Here is a 24,911-nt window from a genome sequence, read left to right on the forward strand (position 1 = left end):
AAAAGTGACGCACCGGCGGCGCAAGGCCTTCATAAATCTGCCCCAATATACTTCCTCATAAGAGTGTATAATTAATTTTGCTAAACCATATTCATTTTTCATCAACTATACCGTTTGTATTTTATGTACTAGTGGCTATACCGATTACTTTGTTTTTTGCAATGTCTGTACTCGTATTAGATAAGAAACTTGCCTTGAAAACAGTGCATTTCTGAATAAACATTTCAAATATACACGTTCTCTCTTTTAATCCATAATCTCAACTAAAATGATTGTATATTGAAACAGTATTCATGTGTTCCACGTAACTTCAGCTGTACTAACTTAATATTTTCTTTTGTCTACCTGATTTACTCATACTAGAACCCACAGGCCTATAACAGCCCGTGAACCCTTTCTTAGTAGGTCGCGCACCATGCAGACAGTTGTACCTCTGTAAAAAAATAATTTATTACTCTTACCAAGCACTACCGCAGTTCCGCTTCTCTCAGTGTTAATCATTGCTCCCACGCTTCTACAGACCAGACGCTATGTCGTATTTCACTCCTTATCACGCTTTAATCTCCACAATAACAAACACTTCTCCGCCAGCCACCAGAGAACAGAGTGCAGATGCAGAGGCACTAAGTAGTGAAATACAACATACCCTCTGCTCTATGGAAGCAACCGAGCGGTAATTCTGAAAGAAAACATTCACTAGCGCTTCAAAAAAGCATTTCAATTATATAAATAGTTTTTTGAAAACGTTCCAACTACTTTGATGCGACTATCTGTGTGTGCCTCCACAGCAAAGTTCCCCAACCCGGACTGAAGGCAGACACAGACAGACACACACACAATAAGATAACACAGGGCAACGGAGACGGAAAACAGAAGGGAGATGAAGATGCAGTCAAACAGCAGGAGTGAGAGAGATATTTTTATACTCCGTTTGGTACCTCAATTTACGAACACATTTACTGCACAAATCTGTGTACAACCTCATGGTCAGAACTTTTCATTTTATTTTACTCGACCACCTTCCCCTCTCACCCCACCAGTACAAGCCGCGGCCACAAACTACAATGTAATTTTGTCGTCTTTCAGAAAGTTTAAGAATTCATTAAGCATTACCACTTTTTCAAGACGGTATCACATGTAATATACCAACTTTTTATTTTATTTCACTCAACCACCTGCCCCTCTCACCCTACACCCACCAATGCAGGCCGCGTCCAGAAAACGCACTCTAATTTTGTCGTGTGACAGAAAGTTTACGAATTCATTAACCATTAACATTTTTTCACGACGGTATCACATGTAACTTACCATTTCTCTCTCTATCTGCATTATCTGTCTCTCTGCTAATATCATTTTTTCACTTCATAAACAACTTCTCTCATTATATATAAAGGCTTCAAAATCACACAAATAATTACTCTTTATATTAAACATATTTTAAACTTCATATTTCACATTTAAATTAAAAATAGTTTTAGAAATACAACACATTATGACAGCCAAAAATGAGTTTAGTTTCAAACTATGAGGAAAATCAATCATTGTTTGTGAGTAAACCATATTTTACGGTACATGACAAAACAAACAGTTACAGACTTACCTTTACCAATGCTTTGTACGATGTACAACAGTGACAGTCACAAAATAGATATTCGTTTGACGGAAGTCTCAATTATGCTGCTATCACTGCAACCAAAATTCAATGGCACAGATATCCAGTCAATACAGACTCATATATGTCTCTTCAGCCAATCATATTTCCTCCCGCAAAATTTTGTATTCAAATTTACATTTCAGTTGATTGTCCCTCACAATATTTTCAATGTCACATAAAAGTCACCCATCACCCACTGCCATCTCTGGCTGTTTCCATGGTAACACCTCATTCTGCACCTGGCTGAAGGCACAGGTCAAAAGTTCATATCTCAACGTTCTACAGCAAACTAACAACACTGTTTTCCCTCCAGAAACACCTGCCTATCCACAGCTCTGTTACATGTCATTTTTTTCACACCGAATACTACTTTTTCTTTTACATAACATTAACATGCAACGTAGTCTTCAATCTTCACTTATTAGAATCAACCAATCATTTTTCCTTTTTCAACCACACCAAGCTTCATCCATTTTTTTATCCTGACTTTCAGCTTCTAACTGCCATTCCACTTCCAGAACCCATCGGAGTACGAGTGCATCTGCCTTGAAAATGAAGGTTTGGCTTTTAGGACACAGCTATATTCACTGGAGTGGAAAATATGCAGCAAGCAGACGAATTTCCAACCTTGATTTACCAAATGTGCAGATAACGTGGATTGGGCAAAGAGGATTAAGATGTCACCAATTAATACCATTGGTGAAAACTTTTATGCATCTCCCAGAACCAGACCTTATAATTGTGCACTGTGGTGGGAACGATCTAGGCACATTGACTGGGGTAGGTCTGGAAATGCTTCTAAAAGACACCTTTCGACAATTGATGACACTTTTTCCTCGAACTGCCTTGGTATATTCCAATATATGCCAAAGACAGAAATGGAATTGGTCCAATCAACATTGTGCACAAATTGAGAAAGCAAGGAGACATGTTAATAAATCTGTTTCTGCTTTCCTCAGAAATTATAGCATGGGTTCTATTTACCACAACAACTTGCGTTACCACATGCAAGACATCTATAGGACAGATGGTGTTCATTTCACGGATGAGGGAAACAGAATCTTCCTCTGCAACATCAGACTCTGCATCGGTACTTACTTATAAATGCAGAAAAAACTCAATTAACACAAGGGCTCTTTTCAGAGCCACCTTATATCAAAGCACTCAAACTTCTGATTTATCTCCATTTTCACACTCTTGTAAATAGGTGTGCGCGCCCGAGTGCGCGCACCCCGCAACTTTAAAAAAAAAAATATATATATATTTTCGCATTTAAGGGCCTTACTGCACACCCTGAGAGAACCTACGCAGCAAAACAATCTCTACCTTCTCCCCTTTCCATGTTCCAACGCTTTGAAATGACAATATATTTACTCGCAGTGACAAAATGGCGGTCAACACTTCCTGATTTCCTTCGAATCGAACGTTTACAGACGTCACGCAGCAAAAAAAAATTCTACTGAACAGATTTACACCATTCCAAAAAAAGCGTAATCTGCGAGCCGGACTCTACAGTTTTGCCAAATTTCTTATAAATCCATTCACCCGTTTGACCTGTAGCCGTGTCTAAACGTCCTATGGAAAATAACATGGAGAAAACACGTTTTTGGACCCCCCTTTTATCTCAGCCCCCACTTCACCATTCCCCCCCAAACTTTCAGGGAAGGAGCGCAGCGGACCGAGCCATCTTCTTTGAGAAATTCGCAAAGATTCATCCACCAGAGCCAAAGTTAATCCAAATAGAATGTTGAGGATTTCCTATGGAAACTAGGTCCTAACTATAACTACCTACTGGCGACCGCCAGTAGGTAATATATATATATATATATATATATATATATATATACATGTGTACGCTCCAAAATCCCAGGACCATCAATCCAAAAGGAAGGTAGCACACTCAGGGGAGGTTTCACAAAGATTTAATGAGGAAACCAACAGCAACGACGCGTTTCGCCTTAGGGCTTCGTCAAGTTGTGCAGAGAGCCGAGGCGCGCGTCCATTTAAAAAGGAAATTACATGCACAATCAATTACAATTCATTGAAATAAACATATTTCCTCCGTTCTAAGATGGCGACCAAACATTTGTTTGTATAGTCCTATGTTTATTTCAATGAATTGTAATTGATTGTGCATGTAATTTCCTTTTTAAATGGACGCGCGCCTCGGCTCTCTGCACAACTTGACGAAGCCCTAAGGCGAAACGCGTCGTTGCTGTTGGTTTCCTCATTAAATCTTTGTGAAACCTCCCCTGAGTGTGCTACCTTCCTTTTGGATTGATGGTCCTGGGATTTTGGAGCGTACATTTTGATTTCGGGCACACCCCCGAAACTGGCTGGTGTTTGTAGCTTCTGGATTCATTACCGGCTGCACCGAGTTTGCCTCGATAACCACGCATTGCCATATATCGAAGAACGCTGCGGTTGTCTACATGAACGGCCCTAATTGACGTTTCTTCGATTTTCCGGTAAGGCGCAGTGTGCGCATGTGAAAGACTTTGTTGCTTTTAAACACTGCGGGCTTAAAACTCAGAGTGAAGGGGACTATACAGCATTATTGTACGGTAGTCGCGGACGCACTACCTTCAATATGTTTTGCGAAGCAGAGAGACGAGAGGCGGAACAAGGAATGTTTAAAAATAGGAAAAAGCCTGATAGCTCACAAAAGGCTGGCGGAAGTAAAACCAATGGGGCAAACACACCTTTACAATCAAAACTGGTCTCACTAGAACGATTATACGAAAGAGAGATCAGGAAGTGGTGGGAGGCAACCTCACTACAGAACTATATTGAGGTTGACCGGGTCCCCAGAGGGTTACGCATATATACGATCCCGGCGTACGAAAATCCAGACCCCAAACTGCTAGATGCATGGGCTGAGCATACTGCCGCTTCATGCAAAGGGAGTCTGCAAATTCTAGTACGCTTTGCGTGGAGTGATCGCGAAAAGGCTTTGACACAGATCAAGGAAATTGAGGAGGATTTATTGAAAGAAGAAGATCAGGAAAGCCTGGGGGATAAACGTGAACAACTCAAAAAGCGTTTGAAAAAATATGAACAAAAAATCAAACAAAGAAAAGAAGAAAAATTTGAAAGGGACGAGAACGATTACCGACTGGGAAGAGTATTAACCTTCGCTAAGAAGTATGATAACACCAGAAGGCAAATAAAGAATAAGAAAAAAATGGGCGCCCCGACAACTGTCGAATCGGTAACATCAGAGTCCGATGCTAACCCCGATGACTTGGTAAGTGAAGATGGCAGTGAAGAGGCTTCCCCTTTTCAAGTGGAATACGAGATAATGCGCAACAACCAACTGGAGGGTGGAAGAGGAAAGCCCCCGGACAATCGAGGACAAAGAGGAAGACGCGGCGGGGGGGCCGTTGGAAGAAATCCTTTAAGTTCTCCTCCTGTGACCCGCAGCATGAAGAAGTTCTTCAAGAAAAAGAACTGATAAATATTCCAGTGCCGATTAATTCCCAGGACAAGTTAACCATCATTAACCTAACTGAGAAAGTGTTAACGAATGAAGAAAATTCTACACTTCAATTAGGTTTATCGTTCTGTCCTCAGAGAAATTTTGAATTTGCACAAACGCGCATTGACATTTTCAAATTTGTAAGAAAATTAAAACTATAAAAATTTTTCAAACTCAAACCGCCTAGTGAGCGCCACAAAGCCACCCCTATGATGGAGGACACTGAACTGTTTTGTAGCGAGCTGCAAGGCCTTAGAGCAGTGGAAGGCCTTCGTTTGGAAAATAGCACTATTGGTGATGGTGAGGTAACCAACACTCAAATGCTTGACAATTGGGATGTACAGCAAAAAGGTGGAGCCAGTGAATTTAAACCGGCCTCTACTTTTATGCCAATGATGGGTGCAGATGCAATTGACACGTTTTCTGATGCTGTGTTGAGGGATCTCACAAGATTGCGCACCACTTGTAAATATGCTTCCAATAAAGATAACAATTTTTCAAAGACACAGCAGCTTGCACTAACCACTCTTTGTGAAAATTCGGGATTGATAATCAAGCCCTCTGATAAAGGAGGGAACATTGTTATACTCACAGCCTCTCAATATGAAACAGAGGCTTGTCGTCTGTTGGGAGACATTAATACCTATGCCATCATCAATGAAAAAACATATAATTTGAGTGTGACCAACTATCATGAGATGATTTTAAAATGGCATAATGTTAACATGCTTAACACAGATGAATATTTGTTCCTAAGGTGTTTGAGTCCTGTGATCCCTACCTTTTATTATTTACCGAAAGTTCACAAGAATTTGTTAAATCCTCCTGGTAGGCCGATTGTTGCTTCCAATGGCAGTGTGACGGAAAATCTTTCCATTTACGTAGATTCCTTCCTGTCTCCCTTGGTTATGTCCCTCAAATCGTATTTAAGAGATACTAAACATTTTCTTAATTGTGTTGAAGAAATTGTCTGGAAAGACTCATATTGCATGTTGGTGCTTGACATCACCAGTCTATACACGTGTATAGTACATGGGGATGGTCTCAAGGCAATGGCGAGCTTCCTGGAGAAACGGCCCATAAGATTTTACGAGCATAATAAGATGCTGCTGGAATTTATGATGTTTAGCCTTAACAACAACATTTTCTTATTTGGCAAACAATTATACCAACAAATATCCGGTGTCGCGATGGGAGCCTGCTCCGCCCCCAGTTTCGCGAATCTTTTCGTGGGATGGTGGGAGGAGCAGGCGTCCTGGAGCGAAAAATATCCTGAGTGGGGCAGTCGCATAATCAGATGGTATCGTTACATAGACGATTTGTTTATCATACTAGACTGCTCACAAGAGGCTGCCAAAGGCTTTGTAGATGCCCTGAATGACAATGACATTAATCTGAAGTTTTCTGGTCAAATTAGCAACATGTCTGTGGATTATCTCGATCTCACTGTATATATAGACAATCAAGGATGTATACAGACGAAACTGTTTAGAAAAGAAACGGCGGGCAACTCCACATTGTTCGCCACGAGTAATCATCCCCGTCCATTAGTAGAGAGTATTCCTTATGGGGAGTTACTTAGAATACGGAGGAACAATTCCAATGAGAATGATTTTGAGAGAGCAGCTCTTGCCAGCATGCAGAGGTTTAAAACTAGGGGTTATAGTGACAGTGTGCTATGGAAGGCCTATGAGAGGGTTAAAAAGATGAAACGTAAAGACCTATTAAAACCAAAACAACAAGTTAAATCCAAAGATGGTGGTTTCCGACTTATAACCACCTACTCTCGCAATGCAGGCCAGATAAAGCAAATTCTGAGAAAGAATTGGAACATCTTATTATCGGACAATACTATCAAAGCAGACTTACCCCCTAATCCACTGATCACGTTCAGAAAAGCGAGATCATTAAAAAATCACCTGGTCTCTAGTCATTTTATAGCCCCTGAAAAGACCCCTAATCTACCTGTTCTTAAGGGTTTTTACCCTTGTGGCCGCTGCAAGGCATGCAGGTTTAGTAAGCGGACGCTTACTTATAAAATACCTGGTGTTAGCATCCCCAAAAGGATTAACAAATTTCTAACATGCTCCACGCCGTATGCCATTTACTGCTTAACATGTCCGTGTGGCCTCAATTATATTGGGAGCACTACTAACGCAGTAAAACTTAGGGTATTAGAGCATATGCGTGCGATTGCTAAAAAGGATGACACCTACCCAGTGGCCAGGCACTTTGCAAGATTACACAACAGCAACAGGGATCTGTTAGCTTATACCTGCATAGACAGTGTGCCTTCAAGTATTAGAGGGGGGGACCGTCTACTTAGATTGAGACGTCTGGAATCCAGATATATCATTGACTTACAGACCAAGCATCCGCTAGGCCTTAATATGCATGAAGAATTAGCTGTTCATTTAGGTTGATCATTCCAGATGCACATAATTTTGTAATCCCTGTACTTTTCCTTGACTGTGATTTTATATGAATTGTTTTAAGTCTGATGACATTCTAATGAATTTAGGAACACATGCTTAATCTTGCAAGCCCATCCAGGGCGTTATAACTAGAACATTTGGAGTACATAATTGTGTGATATGCGACTCTATGAAATAATTTTATAGGATAGCCGCAGATGATACCGCTTTGGTGTTTGAATGCCCATCTAGGGCTTGATAAAATGCATCATAAATGATTGCAAACCAAGGGTTGAGGCGTTTAAGTTGAATCATACATGTTTCGTATTCGCCTGCATTACATGACTATTTCCTCCGTTCTAAGATGGCGACCAAACATTTGTTTGTATAGTCCTATGTTTATTTCAATGAATTGTAATTGATTGTGCATGTAATTTCCTTTTTAAATGGACGCGCGCCTCGGCTCTCTGCACAACTTGACGAAGCCCTAAGGCGAAACGCGTCGTTGCTGTTGGTTTCCTCATTAAATCTTTGTGAAACCTCCCCTGAGTGTGCTACCTTCCTTTTGGATTGATGGTCCTGGGATTTTGGAGCGTACATTTTGATTTCGGGCACACCCCCGAATTGGTGTGCACCCACTCGAGCAGTGCAACTGGCTGGTGTTTGTAGCTTCTGTATATATATATACATATATATATATATATATATATATATATATGTATATATATATATATTCACTGAAAAAACCATAGGTTATAGACCATATATAGTTAGGAATTAGCATTTACAAAACCTTGAAAATTCACTGAAAAAACCATAGGTTATAGACCATATATAGTTAGGAATTAGCATTTACAAAACCTTGAAAATTCACTGAAAAAACCATAGGTTATAGACCATATATAGTTAGGAATTAGCATTTACAAAACCTTGAAAATTCACTGAAAAAAACATAGGTTATAGACCATATATAGTTAGGAATTAGCATTTAAAAAACCTTATTTTACTCACACAAAACCATTGAAATTCCATATATAGTTAGTTGCACTAACTATATATCGCGCACCCGCAATCCACTGCTGATCATGTCACATATTACATCATTCATGACATGGTCAGTGACATCACTGATGACATCACTGAAGACATCTCAAATGACATCACTGATGACATCACTGATGACAACATCCAGTGACTGTATGTTTCTGTAAAGTTAAAATATGTCTTACATATTGAAGAATGAGTGGATGTATAAGTGTCTGGATGAAGGATTTAGTAGGTGCGTGACTGACTGTATGAGTGAGTGATTAAATGTGTCTCACTGAATGCATGGGTTAGTGACTAAACTGTCTTAATTTGTGCATCATAATGTCTGTTGTGATGTAAACTGCTGCATGTGTTGATCATTAGCTATACGAGAGGCTATATGTGTTATTGATTGGTTGCCCAAATATTTGTATGGGAGATTGAGTTTGTGTAGGGGTGGCTGGGAGGTGTGTGACTCTGTGCATAGATGTGTGAGCAGTTGATTCACTAGGTGTATGAGTTCAAGAGTGCATGTGGAAACAGCTACATGGGCAGTTGACTGTGTGCATGAGTGTATTGATGAGTGAATGGATATCTCAATGCTACATGTCATAGTAAGTACATATGTAAAACACAGTACATGTGAGAGTTGGCATATATAAATAACTGTGCATGAGAGCCACTGAATGTGTGAGTGGTTGTATGGATCATTGTGAACTTGAATCAGGGATTGTATAAGAGAGTAAATATGTGTTAGTATATGTTTCAATATGTAAGGTGTGTATAACTGTATAGTTGAAGAAATGGAGGTGAGATTGTTTATTTGCATGACTGACTAGGTGTGTGAGTAACTCCATGGATGAGTGACAGTGTGTGAGTGTCTGTATACACTGAGTGTATCTAAGGTTATATTAGAGTCTGAAGAGGTTTATCGTATTAGCACAAGAATGATGTCAAATGAGATGTCATCATTGATGTCATCAGTGATGTCATTTGAGATGTCATCAGTGATGTCATCAGTGATGTCACTGACCATGTCATGAATGATGTAATATGTGACATGATCAGCAGTGGATTGCGGGTGCGCGATATATAGTTAGTGCAACTAACTATATATGGAATTTCAATGGTTTTGTGTGAGTAAAATAAGGTTTTTTAAATGCTAATTCCTAACTATATATGGTCTATAACCTATGGTTTTTTCAGTGAATTTTCAAGGTTTTGTAAATGCTAATTCCTAACTATATATGGTCTATAACCTATGGTTTTTTCAGTGAATTTTCAAGGTTTTGTAAATGCTAATTCCTAACTATATATGGTCTATAACCTATGGTTTTTTCAGTGAATTTTCAAGGTTTTGTAAATGCTAATTCCTAACTATATATGGTCTATAACCTATGGTTTTTTCAGTGAATTTCAATGTTTTTTTAATAGCAAATATCATACACTGTCGAATGTCAAGTACGTGGTAAGTAAAAACATTTTCGTGTTTATGCACACTGATCTGCTTTGAATGCTGCCCCCCACCCCTCATTTCTATTAGGAGTACTCTCTCTTTGCAGATAGTGAAGGGTAGTTAACGCAGGCCTTTGCCCCCGTTGTAATCCGTCGTGCCTGCTTCTCTCTCCATTTGATTGATTGTTCTCTTTGGTTCATTCTCTATTTACAAACAAGCACAGAGTCGCAATACTCTGTTTAGTGTTTGCAGATAGCGAAAAATCGTGTAAAAAAACAAAAGGAATCGAGCAAAATCAGTAGGCCACTAATGGGATCTCTTTTTGACCTCCCTAAAATAGAAACATTAGGAACAACCTGTTGAAAATAGCAATATGTATGTACATAAGCGGCGTTCATTTCTGTTCACAGTACCCCTTGTTGATTGTTTGAATCGAGCATTGAATTGTTCGAAGTTGGTTCTCTTAAGGATCCTCTCTGCCTGCAAACGAGGAAGAATAGGAATATTCTCTCTCCCTTTGCAGATAGTGAAAGGTAGGTAACGCAAGCCTTTAACACGTCGTACCTATTTCATTCCTCATTGATTGATTGATTGTCCGAACATTGACTGTTTGGGAATTCGTTCTTTTTGGAGGTATTCCCTGTTTGCAAATAAACGTAGGAAAATCTTTGCAAGTAGTGAAAGGGTACGTGATGCGGACCTTTTTCCCCCCTTGTAATCTGTCATGCCTATCTACTCCCCACTGATTGATGCACCTGTTTCACCCGGACCATTTACTAGAGATAGGTCATCTGGCCCGACCAGAGAGCACCCCTAGTGAAAAGGACATATGCAATAATAACGAAGTGATCACTGTATCCTGTTAAGAGAAACTTTAGCATGAAACAACCTGGAAAGAAAAGAATAGGAAAACGAAAATCAGTAGGCCACTGATGAACTTTTTATTAAATAACAAACAAAGAAACGATAACAATACGTAATGATAAAACCTATTATTGTCCTAGAAACAAGAAACGTTAGAAGTAAGCCCGTAATAAGAAACCTGAAAACATCGCCCCTCACTGCCCCAAAACGTGTCTGTCCCACCGCCTGCCACGGCCAAATAACGGCAAACTGGGAAAGATAGAAGTCAGCAGACATCCGCCCCATTCTAGAAACTTCCAAAGGGCAACAGGTTTTCGGCTACGCCCAGCCGGAAGCAACACATATAAGGCGGGTCCTGCTGCCACGCCTCGGCCAGGAGATCATCACGTAGGGTGTAGCCGGGGGAGAGGCCGAGGCCAGCGGGACCCGGCCAGGGGGATTGACAACACTGGAGAGTTTCAGGGGGGGGGAATGTCCGTGTCCTCGACCCTCCCCTCTCTCTCCCAGTCCGGCCGCGGTGGCCCTTGATAGTTGCAGGTTGTCCCTCCACACTCTCTCCCGGTCCGGCCACCAACGGCCGGGGGCTGGGGCCGACAGGATCCGGCTGCAGCCGATGAGCCAAGGAACCCGTTCATGGGGCCAGAGCAAAGGGCGTCCGGCCGCCATCCACCGGAGGTGCGGCCCAAAGACGGACGGGACATTTCTTCTTTCTTTTATAATGGCTGCGACAACACTGGGGGGGGGATGTCTTGCACATGCCTCCGACCCCCCCCTCATCCTCATCGCCTGGTCCGGCCATAACAAATGTCAAGCGAGATGCCGTGGGGTGCACTGGGAGGGAGAGACGATGCGAACAGGCCTCTCCCGCCTCCCCAGGTGAAGGCTTCCCAGCTGCACCCTCAGCGCTCCAGGCGCCCGGAAAAGGGTTCTTCCACTGTGGCGATGCTGCAACGTCTCGCCCGGCAGGGTGGAGCCCGTCCGCTCATTTGACCCCGCGATCGCCAGTAGCTACCGAACTCTCAAAATGGCGGTCGACCTGGCAAGAGCGGGCCCAGCATAAAGAAATGGCCCGGTCACTGGTTGACTCCACCACCGTAGTCCTCCACGACCTTGAAGATTCTAGAGGAGCCGCGGGAGTCTCCGACCCCCGCAGACACCCCCGATGGGGAATGACTGCCATGATCGCCCGTGGAGTGACGAAACTGTATCCGCGGGACGTCGGCGCTCCCATGCTGCCACCAGCCTCAGTTTGAATGACTAGAATCCTGCAGACCCAGTTCCGGTGAAAGCACAGTGTGACCCGGTAGGAAAAATTGTTGCACCCCCTCCCCTTTTTGACTGATAGTTCAAACCACCGATCCTTTCCTTTGCCCTTTTACCGGAACTATGGACTGCCTCCCCCTCTTTTACATTTTCTAGAGAAAACAAAACATTAACCACTACATTAGCATAGCAGTTGACACCAGAACTGTTTTCAAATTGAAAACCAACAACATCTTCAACAGAATCCTTTTTGTTTCTGCTGTGAGCCTGCTACAGCACAGGCATTGTCCCCAGCAGTAATTCTGCAATGCCGATAAGTATAGCTGTGGTGCCTACTGGACTCACTCACCCCCGCGGCGCCCCACGCCGTTATTTGCTGGGCGGCAACTTACTAGACATCACCTTCGTGACATCCAGATTTCAGCGCTTTCTGCTGCCTTGGAACTATTCGCACAACAGACCGCTACTGACAATCCACCCCCCGGGACGCCCCACGCCGGATACCCAAATCAGTGCGGCACCCAGGCAACATCTTCTGAATTTTCATAATTTGAAAGAACTAGTAACATGTCCTCATCAGGAATTTCCTCATGAAAAGTCTGCAATGATGATTCTTGTAACTCTATGGTCTCCAAACATTCGATAAATTCGCCATCAAGAGATTGATCAAAAAAATCATTCAAGTCATCTCCTCCTTGTGAGAATATTTCATTATTGGTGCTGTCAATTTCAATAAATGTATTGGATAATTCAAAAGAAATTGCCACGGTCTCTTCGTTGTTTAAATGTTTTTACTGTTTTTGTTTTGTTGTATATATTTATAAGTTATTAAAGTTTTATAATCCTACTACTTTGTTGGAGTGCTATATATTTTTAATATGACACATAATTGTAAAAACTTTGATGTACAAAGAGTCATCCCTGGAATCTTCCGCTTCAGGCTCGGTCCCCTCCCCAATCACAATACAGGATGGTTTTCAGATAGTAGGAACACGTGTGGTGTGACGGATCTCATCGGGTGTGGGCCTTGATCTACTATAACTCCTTTGAAGAGGGGTGATTCTTTACAGCTGGGGCCATAAACTACATCTGCAGGGCTAGCTGATAGCCTGGACAATCGGACACAGAGGAAGAGGAGTGTCAGAGGGTGCGGTAGTGAATAGGGCGAAAGGGAGGTGTCGGGCGGGCACAGAGTGTGATTCTCAAGGAAGAGCAGCGCAGATGGGGGGAGGTTTATTGCCCATGCATAACACAGAGAGCGGGGGTGACCAGTGCCTGGGGAAGATGCTTGCGAAGGTGGGGAGCCATGCTAAGGATCGACAGCGTGCAGAGAGTGGGTCTGGTCAAGGCATCTAAAATGGCTGCCGTGCACGACAAAAGTGTGGCATTTCAAAAAAGGCAAGATGGCGCAGACAATGTTTTTCAACACTTCCTCATTTCCTTCGAATCGAACGTTAACAGACGTTGGTGCATATTACCAAAGTTAAGCGATATTTATAGCTAACGATGCTTAGCAACGAATTTTTTACCGCTAAGCATCGTCAGAAATTATCGAAGATAAACCTTGCTATTATCAAGGTTTATCGCAAATGCGATAAAAAACGGCCGCAATGCATGAATATCGCTAAAAAGTCAGCGATATTCATGCATTACCGAGCTAATGCTCTTAGCCATGTTATCCACCTCCCATTGGATAACATGGCTAAGAACTGCTCAGGGCAGGTGTTAGTTTTTGGAGATATTCGCGCTTAGCGCGAATATCTCCAAAAGTTGGTAATAGGAGATAGATATCTTGCATGTTGTAATGCAAGTTATTGTGGTATATGGAACTCATACCATAATCTCTCAGGAAAGCAGAAACTGATCCTTTTGGGACCGCCTGAGAAGGCCTAGGAGGTGAGGGGTACTCTACTTTGCCCCCTTTTCACGTTCCGAACTATTTTTTTTTACTCTCTTCTGTAATTACACAAAATGGCAGCGATAAGATGCATCAGAGACAGACAGTGAGAGAAAGGAGGCCGGAGATGAAGAAGAGATGTCAAATACACATTGGAGATAATATAGTGGGAGAAGGAAAGTAAATATGAGTAAACTTACCATGTAACATAAAAATGTTGCACTCTATACTATAAGTCTCATTTTATACTACAATCACTTCGCTACAACCTCATAAATTAAAAATAAAAATGAATAATGTCTCAAACAATTTTTGATTTCTAAATATAAATTTATTCTTCTGAATTTTCAAAATTTGAAAGAACTAGTAACATGTCCTCATCAGGAATTTCCTCTTCAATCATCTCATCTGGAATCTCCTCATGAAAAGTCTGCAATGATGATTCTTCTAACTCTATGGTCTCCAAACATTCGATAAATTCGCCATCAACAGATTGATCCAAAAAATCATTCAAGTCATCTCCTCCTTGTGACAATATTTCATTATTGGTGCTCTCAATTTATTTATTTTATTTATTTATTTTTATTTATTTAAACACTTGTAAAGCGCTACGAAGGCCCTTGGGCATCTCGGCGCTGGTATCTGCTGAATTCAACCCTACAGGAAGATCTGATTATTGGTCAAATAACCACGTTTTGAGTTGTTTTCGAAAGGACCACAAGGAGGGGCTGTTCTTTATGATTAGTGGCAAAGAGTTCCAGAACTTGGGTGCTGAAACAAGGAATCTCCTGTCACCCCATGAGACCAGTTTGGTACGGGGTACTTTCAGCTGGAAAAGATCAGAGGACCGCAGGGACCTGGTGGGCCGATAGGGAATAAGTTGTTGAGTAAGAAAGGCTGGTCCCTGGTTGTGCAGTGCCTTATAGACAATGCACATAGCCTTGAACTTAGTTCTGTTCCTAATGGAGAGCCAGTGCAACTCTCTGATAGTGCTCGAGACTGATTGAAATTTGGGTATGTTACCCAACAGTCGGGCATGTAGCGGATAATTCAAAAGAAATTGCCACGGTCTCTTCATTGTGAGCCATTTTATTTTGAAATTGCTTGCTGTAAATTGCAGAAAAAAATTATCACTTTCATTTATCGTTTTTAGTAATACATAATATAAAACTAACTTTATCAAGTATTTAGTATAACAGAAGGACTGTAAATAAATAACAGAAAACATTTTTCAAATTATCTTCAAGTGTACAACATAGTTCCCCTTACAAATTAACAACTCACCTTTTTAAAAGTAGGAGAAGTGTTAGTACTGTGTAAATCAAACACCAGCAATTGACCACCAAACATTCCTCACAAATGTACCTCAGACAGTAGTATCAGAAAATGGCTGTGGTTTCCTCTCATTTTAGATATATACATAACCAATTAACTTTCATCACACACAAATACAAAACCAAAGTAACATTTTAATTGGTTCTAAATTTCAACACTTTCAAATGTGTTTTCCCCATGCAATTTTCCATAGGACATTTAGATACGTCTACAGCCTGAATGGCTGAACGGAATTACACCAAACTTGGCAAAATGGTACATCAAACCTAAGAGGTCAGGGAGGATCTACTATGCCCCCTTATGGTCATTTGCCCCTTCGCTTTGGCCTCCTCTTGTCTCTCGATCCTACCGAGAGACAAGATGGCGGCCGCTACGGACTGTTTGGAATGTTTACAGACGCCGGAGAACCAATCAGCTTCGCTTCACAAAGCTCCGTAACGCGTAAAGTCCGCGAACCGGAGCGCTGCCTGGTCCGCTGTTACAGATATATATCTTTTTTTGAACGTTAATTTCTCAAAATCCACTGGAACTCATATATTGAGACCTAGCAAAGGCACATCGGGCTACCAGTCCCTACAATTTTGCCAAGTTTCGTGCAAATCCATTCAGCCGTTCGGGCTAAAAGTGAGGCCAACCGCCCTATGGAAAACTCAATGTTAAAAACACGTTTTGGGACCCCCCTTTTTTCTCGGCCCCCCCTTGACGATCCCCCCCCAAATTTTCAGGGGCTGCTCGGAAACAAAATGTTCCATTTTCCTGAAAATTTCAGCCAATTCCGTCCACAAACGCCAAAGTTATTAGACATAGAATTTTCAAAAATCCCATAGAGAAAAAATCCTAACTATATATACCTACTGGCGACCGCCAGTAGGTAATATATATATATATATATATATATATATATATGTTCACGAAGTTCAAAACCAAAGGTCAGGCCCACAGTCTTCTGGACGCCAACACAGCAAAGAACACGAGACCCAAGAATCAGGTGAGCTTATTGTTTTAATAGCACCTTCGCCAGCGTAACGTTTCGGCCTGCACAGAGAAACACCGTTTTTTCATGAAGGGAGCCATTGAGGAAGGGATGATTTCCCGAAACCGGTCTGGCAAAAAAGAAATGGATTTTGTTTTCCTGCTTCCCTCTGTGTGCAACTGCCTTAAATAAAAGAGGAACAATCCATACTAACCTCGTGGTTTCTTCCAACAAGGGCAATCTCGTTTGATGATTTTTGGCGGCTCTGCTCAGTCGCGGAAGAAGCATGCCGCACAGCGGACCTGTAATGGAGCCACCGGGTTTCATTACCTTTGGGAGGTTAGTTGCCTAAAGACAGTTGAAATAATACTTCGGATGTGCAAGCATGATTCAACATCCAACCCACTGGGGTTTTATGAATGTTTTAAAAGCCGCATGAAAAAACGAACTCACTGGAGCTAAACAAACTGCACTACAAGATCCAGCAGGCTGTGTGTACAGCCACGCCCACTGGGGCAGGTTCGTGAATAAGAAGGTGCAGAATGAAACACCGTTTTTTCATGAAGGGAGCCATTGAGGAAGGGATGATTTCCCGAAACCGGTCTGGCAAAAAAGAAATGGATTTTGTTTTCCTGCTTCCCTCTGTGTGCAACTGCCTTAAATAAAAGAGGAACAATCCATACTAACCTCGTGGTTTCTTCCAACAAGGGCAATCTCGTTTGATGATTTTTGGCGGCTCTGCTCAGTCGCGGAAGAAGCCTGCCGCACAGCGGACCTGTAATGGAGCCACCGGGTTTCATTACCTTTGGGAGGTTAGTTGCCTAAAGACAGTTGAAATAATACTTCGGATGTGCAAGCATGATTCAACATCCAACCCACTGGGGTTTTATGAATGTTTTAAAAGCCGCATGAAAAAACGAACTCACTGGAGCTAAACAAACTGCACTACAAGATCCAGCAGGCTGTGTGTACAGCCACGCCCACTGGGGCAGGTTCGTGAATAAGAAGGTGCAGAATGAAACACCGTTTTTTCATGAAGGGAGCCATTGAGGAAGGGATGATTTCCCGAAACCGGTCTGGCAAAAAAGAAATGGATTTTGTTTTCCTGCTTCCCTCTGTGTGCAACTGCCTTAAATAAAAGAGGAACAATCCATACTAACCTCGTGGTTTCTTCCAACAAGGGCAATCTCGTTTGATGATATATATATATATATATATACATATATATATATATATATACTTCCTTCCAGCCATTGTGCCCTGTAATCAGTTTTTCACCATCAACTGCTGCTAATGAAAATAGTACTAGGCCTAGAGCGACAAAGTAAAATACTCAACTTTGGGCTGTCCAACATGAGCATGACCATCCTTTGCTGATTGATCATGAGAACGTAAAAGAAAAGAAAGCCTTTCATATCAACAAACATTTGTAGAACCTTACCTTGGGTAGGCAATCTGTACAGCAGAGTAGTAGCACTACTAATACTAGTATTAATAAGGATCGATGGTTTCTCTGAGTCTTAAAGTACCAGGCAGTCCACCAAATATATAAGAGGAAAAGGAAACCTGACTGAAAAACCAGAAGAAAGCAAGCTACATACACACAATAAGAGTCAGAACAGAGACAGTTTGATTTGATGTTAAAGAAAAAAAACAGACACTAGAAATATATAAATAATTAGGTTGGTGGGTAATGCAGGGATAACAAGAATTTTAGAAACAGATAGATTGAAAAGGATTTGGTAAAAAATAAAATTAGGAAACAGAAATATTAGTTCAAAAAATAAGGAGTGGTAAAAGTTAGGGGTATATATATATATATATATATATATATATATATATATATAATAATATTAACAACAGGAGGACTTACTGGGGCCAGCAGAGCCATCTGCAAAAGAGCGCTGATCCTGCTGGGAGGCACATCCAGCCCCAACACCCACCTCGGCAGACCCAGTCTTCTTCTTGCCCCTGGATGCTGATTATGTAAGACATAAATAAAGAGACAAAAAATAATTGATTGATGTTAAATAAATATTAAATAACGTGCTCCAAAAAGAGTTTTTGACAGGAAATGGCTATTCCATTAAAATTGACCCTTCCTAAACCAGTTCGACTAGTAGTAGACTAGTATCGCAGTTGTAGACCGTTCTATCTTTATTATCCCACAGTTCCATTCTGATATCTGAATTCTAAACCTACCTTGCCCACCTATTTCAATGACTTTGGAAGGAATTGTCTCAGCGGCGACCAAAGCCCAGCAGCGCAAATTGGATAAAGCAATCGAGAAGGAGAAGGAGACCAAGCAAGACAGGGATGTGGCTGCTCGAAGCAATGGGACCCAAGAAAATCCGGCGCGGGATTTAACAGCGAAGAAAAAGGCTGAAAAAGAGTGTACCTTTAGACAGCCATCAGTGTCAGAAGTGTTCGGGCCGAAAACGGCTGTAGGAGCAACAGGAACATCCACGGCAAGCCAGCCGACTAGGGGAGCAAGCGGCAACGTCCTCGAGGACGCAAGCGGCTAGGCAACCAGAGCACGCAGACCTCACACTTCCCGCGGCAATCTCGGCAGTATTGACTGATGGCCCTGAGAAGGAGCAGGGGCAGGAGAGCCGAGGAGAGATGGAAAACGCTGATCTGAGGGTGAGCGAGGCTGCTGCTGGAGCAGAATGCCAGAACACTGCACAAATGTTAGACGCACTAAAAGAGGTGGAGGCAGAGATGCTGGGAGAACAGGCTCAGATGCGGGGGGCCAAGGAAGCAAAATGGGGTAGTCTGGTGAGTCTTGGCTCTCAGAAGGGGCAGTCAGTGGCGGAACACACGAGGGAGATAGATTCTTCTCGGTCCCAGAAGAATCTGAATCCACTATTGCCAGTAGTGATGAGGAGAAAGATACTTCAGACTTAAGCTTGAGCTCCGAGGATAGTGGAGGCTCCAGGGGGAGATGTACTCAAAAAAGGCACAAGGCTGTAACAAGACGAACAGGCTCTCCCCTGAGCACCCATAAGAAATTATTATGGGACTATTCAGCCACATCCAGTATGTATAGAGAGGAAGGTAAAGACGGGCATGGTGAAGGGGGGAAATTGGACATTATGTTTGCCACTCTAAAGCAGATACAAGCAGAAGCTAGAGCAGAAAGCCGGAGAGCAAGGCACAACACAAACAAAATCCAAGCCTCAATCAGGAAAGTAAATAAAAAATATGAAGAGGTTGAGGGGAGAGTGGTAGAAGTTGAAGAGAGAGCTGGTAGGCTGGAAGATGAAGTCACGGACTGGCAGACATTCAGAGTGGAACAGACAAAGGTCGTGGAGGACTTACAATGGAAGGTTGAGGATTTGGAAAATCGTCAGCGGCAAAATAACGTCAGACTCCTTGGGCTGGAGGAAGGAGTGGAGGGGCAAGACCCAAGAGGTTTTGTCATTAAGCTCCTAAAGGGGACCTTTCCAGAGGCACCATGGCAATGGGAGCTCAAAGTCCAGAGAGCACACAGGTTTCCACTGTCACTGAAGAAAAGGCGGGACGGGGCGCAGATACGCTCCCAAGGGCCATGTTGGTCTTTTTTGGGAACTTTCTAGCAAGACAAGAGTTGATGGAGAAAGCCAGGCCAGACTCCAAGAAATCTTTTGAAGGAGTAACATTTTTTGCTAGACCTGACTTTTGCCACGTGACAGTGGAAAGGCGATGGCGACTTAGACAACTAATTGCTGCATTTCAGAGACAAGGGGCAGAGGCTTATCTAATGTTCCCGGCAAAGTTAAAAGTTATCTCTGCAGGACGCACAAGAATGTTTTTTTCCGAGATAAATGCGGGTGAATTTCTCGCAGAGTTAACAGAACAAGGGGGAACTAGGAAGAAGTAAAAGGGAATATATGGAAAAGAGGAAGAATGATAGGGGGATGTGGCTGGGCCTCGTAATCTGGGTCTGGTAAGAAAATGGTGGATAGGACAGAGGTGAGGGAAGGAGAGGGGGGGCGACACTACAATGCTCAATGGTCACGCATAGGTCTGTGGTGACCTATTTGCCTGTGACAGGGGGGGTGGGTCAGCGGAGGGGAGGGGGGGTGGAGGGGAGGCAAAAGGAGGGGGTGGTGGTGTAGGGGTTGGTGTAGGAGTTGGAGGTTGGAGATTTACAGTACAGATTTCTAAAGCTTATAAAGGAGTGAGGCAGTGGTTGGTCAATCTCATAGTAGTTACTGGAAAGTTGTCAAAACTAAGCATGAATAAATGTCAGTTAGGTTAAATACGATCAATATTTGCGGGCTAAACAATGGAGAAAAAAGGCAAAAGCTAGTTGCGCTGCTTCGATTTTGGAGAATCGATATAGTCTGTCTACAGGAGACGCATGTGGCTAGCAAAGATAAATTCATGCTGGATCAAATGGGGTTTGAGTTGCTTGCGTACACAGGACAGGATGCTAGAAATAAGGGGGTGGTGATATTAGCCAGGAAAGGTGTTGTAAAGATCAAAAAGAAAAAGGAGGATCAAGAGGGGAGATGGGTTATGCTGGATGTGGAAACCATGGCTGGGAGATTTACACTTACCTCACTGTATGGGTCAACTGAAGATGAACCTGAGATGGTTGAATTTTTGGATGGGGAACTAGCATTATGGACAGAGCCCATAGTATGCTGTGGGGATTTTAATATTAATGGTCTGGATGGCCTAATTGATAGAGGTGGGGGTAAATATCGGGGGAGGAAGAGAAAGACACACAAAGCAGTAAAGAATTTGGTACGGCATAATGCGCTGGTGGATATGTGAATGGAGAAAAACCCAATAGGCACAGGCAGTACCTACTACTCAGCTCCACATAAAACGGTTGCGAGGTTGGACTACTTTTTCATTTCTAGTTCACTGGTGTCCGGGGCCGCAATAGAACGACTTCCCAGGATAGTCTTGGATCACAATCCATTGGTTTTAAGCATGACTTTGTCTAAAAATAGGGACAGGACGACTAATGCATGGACATTTGAACGGGGGTTGCTGAAGGAGAAGGAGTACGTTAGAAGGATGCAGGATTGGATAACACAATTTTGGGACATGAACAGGTATTCGGCTTCAGCAGATATGGTATGGGACGCATTTAAAGCCGGGGTGAGGGGAGAGACACTAAGCTATACTATATTAAGAAGCAAGAAGGAGAAGGAGAGGATAGAAAAGAGGATTAGAAGGCTGGCGTGTTTAGAGGAGGGTCTAGTAGATGCAATAAGTAGGCAAGAACCTATTGAACAGATCCTGTTGGACCTGGAGATACAGAAGGCAGAGGCAGGTGTCAGTCTGGCGCAAAAGGCAGCAGGGAACTTCCTAGCAAAAAAAGAAAAATGTTATGAATTTAATGAGAGGGTGGGTCATTTGTTGGCAATTAGGACTAGGCAGACACTAGCAGCAGGCGAAATAAAAGAAATCAAGGATAGTACAGGGACCATAGTCAACAAGGTGGAGGAGGTACAGGAAGTGTTCAGGAGATTTTACGAAACATTATATGAGCAGGACTTAAATAACGTAGAGACAGGGATTACAGAATACTTGGCACAGGTACCACAGGTAGGGCTATGTGCGGAAGAGAGGGAAAAGCTAGTTCTGCAGCTAACCATTCAGGAGGTAAGGGAGGCGACATTCAGTCTCCCCTCTGGCAAGACGACAGGACAAGATCAAATTCCGGCAGAATTCTATAGGCTTTTTGGGATGTGTTAGGAACGGACATGTGGGCAATTTGTTGCTTGGCACAGGGGGGTAGGGTAGTCCCTCAGTCCTGGGCCGGGGCGGATATAATTGTGATATTAAAAAAGGACAAACCTCCAACAGAGCCAGGGTCATACAGGCCAATAACACTGCTGAACGCAGATGCAAAAATATTTTCTAAAGCCTTGGCAAAAAGGCTGAGCAAGGTTATCGAGGGGTAGGTATCCCCGGCACAGAATGGCTTTATTCCAGGTAAAGGGACTACCCAACATATAAGACAGATGATTACCATCCTAGATGCAGCTGAGGTTGCAGGAGACCCTGTCGCGGCTATTTTTTTGGATGCCGAGAAGGCCTTCGACAGGGTCTCCTGGGACTACTTGTGGAAAGCCATGGAATGGGCGGGTATAGGCATTGGCTATATAAATGCAATCCAGGCATTATATAAACATCCATCGGCCAGAATAAGAATGAATAAATCCTATACGAAGGCAGTACAGATTAGGCGGGGGACTAGGCAGGGATGCCCAGCTTCGCCTCTACTGTTCGCTATATATCTGGACCCATTGTTAAGAAGGCTCACCTACAACTATAGGATTCCCCCAGTTAGGCTGCATGAGAAGGAATACAAATTATTCGCTTATGCGGACGACATAGCCATTACAACACCAGAACCGGTGGGGGCATTGAGCGAAATAGAGCAAGAGGCAAGGAATTTCGGGGTGATTTCAGGATACCTTATAAACAGAGGAAAGACACAGATAGTGCAGAATAGGTTCACAACATTTCAGGACACGAGGGTAGTTACAGAAGCAATGTATTTGGGGATTAGGGTGTCAGCGGATCTGGACAGATTAGTAGAGATTAATATGGAGCCTCTTTTGGGGAAGGTTAAAAGAAATTTGGAGAGAATCCACAACTTACATTTGACATTAATGGGGCGTATTAATATGATTAAAATGTTTACTTTTCCAAAATTTGTATATATGTTCAGAGCGATTCCCCTATACTTTGATGGCACTTGGTTTAATAGATTAGAAGCAACATTGAACAGGCTATTATGGGCACAGGGGAAGACACGTAGAGCATATCGATTCTTGACACTACCGAGGGAGAAGGGGGGATGGGGGCACCTGATTTTAGGTTGTATTATTGGGCAGTAGCTCTCCAATACTCTCAAGGGTTATTAGGAGGCAGTAGCCAGTACGGTGAGAGATTGGGTGGCAGGAACGTTTATGAAGCGGTTCTGGGCAAGGAGGCAGAGAATGCCTTAGTAAATACAGTGGATTATGCCTACTTTAAACACACTAGGTTCAAGACACTAAGTGCGATATATAAAATCTGGAAGGCCGTCGGGAAAAAATTAGGTATTGGGAGGTATAATAGATATCTGAGGCTTTATACAAACAATGATTTTCCTGCAGTTATGAAAGATTGGGATGCCAACGGGATCAAGACATTATGGGATCTGCTGGATGTAAAAGGGGTGTTCCTACTGTTTCAGGATATTCAAAACAAATTCAAGATACCAGGGAGCAATTTTTTTAAATATCTACAAGTAAGGAGCTATTTTTATAAGAAACAGGGTGGGCCAGCAGGGATGGCTCACTGTAGGATAATGGACTATTTGGGGCGTAGCACTTGTGGTACGATTAGGCAACTGTACGCAGAACTCTATGCACTAAAAACAGATGATAGAGAGAAATATGCTAACAAGTGGGTGGAACAAGTAGGGGCGCACCCCGAGGGATTACAAGCCTCACTAGATCTAGGCCGGTCGGTGTTATGCTCGGCAACGTTACAGACTCAACACTATAAGACAGTTTACTCCCTGTATCATACACCTGCTAGAATTGCCCAGTGGGGGGGTAATACTGGAATAACCTGTCAACGCTGTAACTCAAGTAGTGCCAATATTACACATATGTTTGCACATTGCCCACAACTCTATACACTTAAACTGGCAATTGAAAAATTCCTGGAGGGATCTCTAGGGTTGAAGATCAAATTAACAGATGAGTTGATAATGTTAGGGGTGAATATAGGGGATAATAGTGAATATCCAGAATTTATGTTTATGGTTACGGTAGTTTTTAGGATTATTATCGCAAGGGCCTGGCTTGATAGGTCGGCACCAACATTTCAGTCATGGATAGCAAGGCTTCTTGCTACATACAACTTGGAGAAAGCCATCTATGAGAGGAAAGGTAGAAGGGCAAGGGTACTGGGGGGTAGGATATGGTTTCCCATTGAGCAATGGAAGAATAGGGGAAAATTGGGGTAAAAAACTGTGTTTTCAGGTTATATTTTGTATTTTTTTTTTCTTTTTTTTATGTCGAACTTTTAGCGTATGTAATATCTGTACTGTAAAAATGCATTGGATTTCTTGGAAAAATGGGGGGGAAAACTCAATAAAAATATATAAAAAAAAAAAAAGGAAGGAATTGCTAAAAAAATACATTTCCTTCTAAGTTCCGAATTCTGATCTCAATCGCAATCATCATTCTCAAGACCCTTTGACAAGCCATTTCACTAAGACTGCGTTTAGTCTTCTTAAATGCATAGATGGATGCATGCATATTTGCAAACACCAAACTGGTTAGTTGCTTTTCACTCACTATACGAACTACAAAAGGTTCTACTAAAATGACTAAGGAGGAGTCAATGTCTGAAGTCACATGAGAGGATGTGTCACACGGGCCTCTAAAATACCAACTAACACTAAGTAACTAACTACCACCATCTCAGCAACAAGACAAAGGTAGAGGTCTCTCTAATCTGCTATGCATTACCTAACTTAAGTTCTCCTACACAATCAGCCCAAGCAAGTGCAAAGTTGCAAACAAGTATGATTGGGAGCGCCAAG

The sequence above is a fragment of the Lissotriton helveticus genome, chromosome 1_1 (assembly GCF_964261635.1).
Source record: "Lissotriton helveticus chromosome 1_1, aLisHel1.1, whole genome shotgun sequence".
Taxonomy (NCBI): domain Eukaryota; kingdom Metazoa; phylum Chordata; class Amphibia; order Caudata; family Salamandridae; genus Lissotriton; species Lissotriton helveticus.